This window comes from Solanum lycopersicum, chromosome 2 (assembly GCF_036512215.1).
Source record: "Solanum lycopersicum chromosome 2, SLM_r2.1".
In the NCBI taxonomy this organism is placed as follows: domain Eukaryota; kingdom Viridiplantae; phylum Streptophyta; class Magnoliopsida; order Solanales; family Solanaceae; genus Solanum; species Solanum lycopersicum.
Window position 1 is genome coordinate 25,490,274 of NC_090801.1, and position 6,025 is coordinate 25,496,298.

A 6,025-nucleotide genomic window follows, 5' to 3' on the forward strand; every position below is an offset into this window, starting at 1 on the left:
GCCTGTTTGCCGAATACCATGATGTGTTCGTTTGGGAAGTCGGTGACATGCAGGGGTTGAGTACCGATGTCGTGTCTCATAAGCTGCCTATCAATCCAGGGTTTAAACCGGTGAAGCAAAAGACTCGAAAGTTCAAGCCTGAATTGAGTCTGAAGATTAAAGAGGAAATCACCAAGCAGATAGAGTCCCGATTGGTTGAAGTGACACAATATCCAACCTGGCTGGCCAATGTTGTTACAATTGCCAAGAAAGATGGAAAAATCAGAATTTGTGTTGACTACAGGGATCTCAACAAGGCTAGCCCAAAGGATAATTTTCCGTTGCCAAATATCCATATTTTGATTGACAACTACGCTAAACATGAGATGCAGCCATTTGTGGATTGTTACGCGGGTTATCACCAAATTTTGATGGATGAGAAAGACGCGGAAAAAACGGCCTTCATCACACCTTGGGGTGTATATCATTACAGGGTAATGTCGTTTGGTCTCAAGAACGCCGGTGCTACTTACATGAGAGCCATGACGACCATCTTTCACGACATGATTCACAAGGAAATTGAAGTGTACGTGGACGACGTCATAATCAAATCCCGCGAGAGTTCGGATCATTTGACACACCTGAGGAAATTCTTTGAACGTTTGCATCGGTACAACCTAAAGCTAAATCCCGCCAAATGTGCTTTTGGAGTCCCAGCTGGGAAGTTGTTGGGGTTTATAGTTAGCAGAAGAGGTATTGAGCTCGACCCTTCCGAGATTAAAGCAATTTAGGAGTTACCTCCGCCGAAGACGAGAAAAGAGGTTATGAGTTTCTTAGGGAGGTTAAACTATATCAGCCGGTTTATAGCACAATCGACGGTGGTATGTGAGCCTATCTTCAAGTTGCTGAAGAAAGATGCCTCAACTAAGTGGACTGAGGAGTGCCTGACTGCTTTCGACGCTATCAAGAGCTACTTGTCTAACCCACCAGTATTGGTTCCTCTGCGAGAAAGGAGTCCTTTGTTGCTATATTTGTCTGTTTCAGATAACGCCTTTGGATGTGTACTTGGTCAACACGACGAGACAGGGAAGAAGGAGAGGGCTATCTACAACATAAGCAAAAAGTTTACTCCGTACGAGTCTCGCTACACTTTGCTGGAGAGAACATGTTGTGCTCTGACGTGGCTTGCCCAGAAGCTGAGACACTATTTGTCGTCGTATACTACATACCTTATTTCCAGGATGGATCCGTTGAAGTATATTTTCCAGAAAGCGATGCCGACCGGGAAGCTAGCTAAATGGCAAATACTGTTGAGTGAGTTTGACATCGTGTACGTGACTCAGAAGGCAATAAAGGCACAAGCTTTGGCAGATCATCTTGCGGAAAATCCCGTTGATGAAGAGTATGAACCTCTCAAGACATATTTTCACGATGAAGAGGTGTCATTTGTGGGTGAGGATATCTCTGAGGCTTATCCAGGTTGGAGATTATTCTTCGATGGAGCGGTGAATCACCAGGGTAAAGGTGTTGGAGCGGTCCTGGTATCAGAATCTGGTCAGCACTATCCTATGGCGGCTAAGCTACGATTCAACTGCACGAACAACATGGCTGAGTATGAAGCTTGCATTCTCGGTTTGAAAATGGTCGTCGACATGAATGTTTACGAGTTACTGGTTATTGGAGATTCAGACCTCTTGATTCATCAGGTTCAGGGAGAATGGGTTGTGAAGAACCCAAAGATTGTACCTTATGTACAATATGTGCAAAATCTGTGTAAAAGGTTTCGCAAGATCGAGTTCAGACATACTCCCAGAATACAGAATGAATTAGCTGATGCTCTTGCCACCATCGCTTCAATGATAAAACATCCAGATACTGATTACATCGACCCGTTGGATATAGACTTGAGGGAACATCCAGTCCATTGTTCACATGTTGAATCAGAACCAGATGGTTTGCCTTGGTATTTCGACATAAAGAGGTACCTGGAGTCTGGGACATATCCAGAAGACGCCACATCTAATCAAAAGAAGTCGATACGTCGTATGGCTCTCAATTTCTTTCTGAATGGAGAAGTCTTGTATAGGAGGACTCCAGATTTGGGTCTTTTAAGATGTGTAGATGCTGCTGAAGCTGTGAGGCTTATTGAACAGATGCATGCTGGAGTTTGCGGTACACACATGAATGGGCTTACTTTAGCAAGAAAGGTTTTTCGAGCTGGTTATTTCTTGATGACTACGGAGAATGACTGTTGCAAATTCGTGCAAAAATGCCATAAATGTCAAGTGCACGGCGATTTGATACGGGTGCCACCTCACGAACTTAATGCTATGAGTTCACCTTGGCCATTTGTAGCTTGGGGAATGGATGTCATCGGTCCTATAGAGCCAGCCGCTTCTAATGGACACAGATTCATTTTGGTTGCCATCGATTATTTGACCAAGTGGGTGGAAGCAGCCTCTTACAAATCGGTAACCAAGAAATTGGTGGCCGATTTTTTCCGCAACAATCTGATATGCCGATTTGGAGTTCCAGAATCCATCATCACTGATAACGGTGCAAATCTCAACAGCCATCTGATGAAAGAGATATGTGGACAATTTAAGATTATTCACCAAAGGTCCACTGCTTATCGCCCTCAAATGAACGGAGCTGTAGAGGCCGCCAACAAGAACATCAAGAAGCTTCTGAGGAAAATGATTGACAAGCAGCGGGGTTGGCATGAAATGTTGCCATATGCTCTACTGGGTTATCGAACGACGGTCAGAACATCAACTAGGGCTACTCCATACTTGCTAGTATACGGAACAGAAGAAGTCGTACCTGTTGAAGTCGAGATACCGTCACTGAGGATCATCCAAGAAGCTGACCTAAGTAATGCTGAGTGGGTTAGCAAACGGATTGATTAACTAGCTTTGATTGATGAGAAGAGGATGGTTGCTGTTTGTCATGGCCAGTTGTATAGACAAAGAATGACTCGCGCTTTTCACAAAAGAGTAAGAACCAGAAATTTTGAAGTTGGTCAGTTGGTCCTTAAGCGTATTTTTCCTCATCAAGACGAGTACAAAGGAAAGTTCGCACCAAACTGGCAAGGTCCTTACATGGTTCGCAAAGTACTATCTGGAGGTGCTTTAGTCTTGTCAGAGATGGATGGCGTTGTATGGCCCAAGCCTATCAACTCAGATGCTGTCAAGAGATATTACGCGTGTAGTTCGTTTTGCATTTTCCATCATTTACTTGTAATCTTCTGTTTGCTTGTATTTGTTCGAATTTGAATTCTTATCCCTCCTGTAACGAACTACGTCTGACCTGAATTCTCGAGAACGAGATACGTAGGCGGCCTATGTCAGCATCGGTCACCCCATTTACCCCTTTAATCATTTCTTTGTATTTGAACTACGTTCGACCTGAATCCTCAAGAATTAGATACGTAGGCGGCCTTTATCGGCCTCGGTCGGTTTCTTTGTAAATCTATTCTTGTTAACCTTTAAGGGGAACTACGTTTGACCTGATTCCTGCCTCAACGGGATACGTAGGCGCCACAAGGGCTCGGTCATATATCTCGTCATTTCTATTTCCCCTTCTACAATAGAAACTGGGACAGAATTTTTGAGAGGGACTCAAAAATTCTCCAGAAGGAACCTTCTCTTTAGCGGATCAAACTAAAGACATTTTGAATTTGCGACTGGGACAGAATTTTTGAGGAGATCTCAAAAATTTTGCGATTTATTCGGTTACAATGGAAAGATGAGCAAGATACTAAACTGGGACAGAAATTTTGAGGATGGCCTCAAAATTTCATCATGGGTCTTCCATGCAAGTCCGGAATGCCTCTGAAATTCCTTCGACAAGCGTCGAACTCAAAAAAGCTCGTTAAGCCTGACATGACATGACTTGGCAGTGACTTTTTCAAGATACTATTTTTTAAAAAAAAAAATAAAAAAATTCTTGTTTCTCTTAAAAATTTCCCTTTTATATTCCATCTGTTTTGGCATAAGATATTTTCTTATCTATCAAGAGTCGGGAAATCGGGAAATCAACCGAAAATATCAGGACAAGGAGCAAACAACCGAAGAGATCGACACAGATCAGTATGTTTAAAACTGACAATTTTTCTGTGGATGCAGGTTCACAGCTTCTCTTCGAAATTGGCCAAATTCTTCCGACGGATGAATACGGAGAAGGAGAAAACTATCTCCAAAACCAGAATTTTATTGAAAGCAGGAATATCGTTTGTGTCAGGATGCTTATGAATGTGTTTGTTTATTTAAGACCATTCTCAACAATGGGAAATTTACAAAGTATCCATCCAGATTCGAAGATGAATCAAACAGGAATCTCAGCGGAGATTTCACGATTTCTATAGAAGACGCTATTTGCATTGCGTTATCAAAGCAAGATGATTATTGTCGATCAAGACCATGCACTACCTCAGAAGAGACAGTTATGGAATTATTATTTCATCGTTATCGATCAAGTCGATATATTATTTGGAGATCGTCTTACCGTTACTATCTACGGGGGCGATATAAATTTATGCATCGCGAGAAGACTTCATACCTCGCGAGAAGAATCATGCATAGCGGAATCATGCATCGCGGAATCATGCATCGCGGAAATCATACATCGCGGAATCATGCATCGCGAGTCATTAAGCATGCACGACGAGAAGATTTCATGCCTCGTCAAAATTTATGCATCGCGAGAAAACTCCATACCTCGCTGGAAATTATGCATGACGAGAAGATTTCATGCCTCGTCAAAATTTATACATCGCGAGAAGAATTTATGCCTCGCTGAAAATCATGCATCGCAGAAATCATGCATCGCGAGTCAATAATTATGCATGACGAGAAGATTTCATTCCTCGTCAAAATTTATACATCGCGAGAAGAATTTATGCCTCGCTGAAAATCATGCATCGCGGAAATCATGCATCGCGAGTCAATAATTATGCATGACGAGAAGATTTCATGCCTCGTCAAAATTTATACATCGCGAGAAGAATTTATGCCTCGCTAGGATTCATGCATCGCGGAATCATGCATTGCGAGTCATTAATTATGCACGACGAGAAGATTTCATGCCTCGTCAAAATTTATGCATCACGAGAAGACTTCATACCTCGCTGGAATTTATACATCGCGAGAAGAATTTATGCCTCGCTGGAATTCGTGCATCGCGGAAATCATGCATCGCGGAATCATGCATCGCGAGTCAATAATTATGCACGACGAGAAGATTTCATGCCTCGTCAAAATTTATGCACGACGAGAAGAGTTCACACCTCGTCAAAATTTGCACATCGCGAGAAGATTTTATTCCTCGCTGAAAGTTATGCATCGCGGGAAGATTCATATCTCGCGGGAATTTACGTATCGCGGGAAGATATTCATGCCATTCAAGAGGACGTACATGTATAAAGAAAGAGCAATACTTATCCATTGGCCTCGACTGCATTCTGTTATTTCTTATAAAAGTAAACATCAAGGAGAGCATTGAAGGTGACAACAAAAGAAACATCAATATCGCAATATCATTTATTTATTTATTTCGAAATCAAGTATGGAATACATTAAAGATGATATCGTGAAACACAAGGCATAAGCTTTATTTGCTGGACGTCAGACCGATCGAGTCGATGTCAAGTATGGAGGGGAACAAGGAAGTGTCGACACGGTAAAAAGACACTGTCTCCCATCCTAATTGCATTTTTAAGCTGACGAGTTTTATCTCACTCTTTGTCGAGAGCATCCGAAAAGGATGAATTCTCCAAAAAACCACAGGTGCGGACGACATCAAAAAGGATGCAGCACAACGTGGAACTTTTTCTTAGCAGCGAACTGGGACATAGTTCGAAGAGGAATGTCAAACTCTTAGGACGCGAGCAGAAGAGCGACTTCCACCACAATCGAACCACCCTCTCGAAGCATGCGGGTTTTTCTTTAGTTCTGTCAGTTTCCGTCTCGCGTCCGGAAGTTTTGTTTTATCGGAGGCAAGTTTCCTATCTGAGTGACAATGCGCCAAGAGCTTTGGAAATTATGTC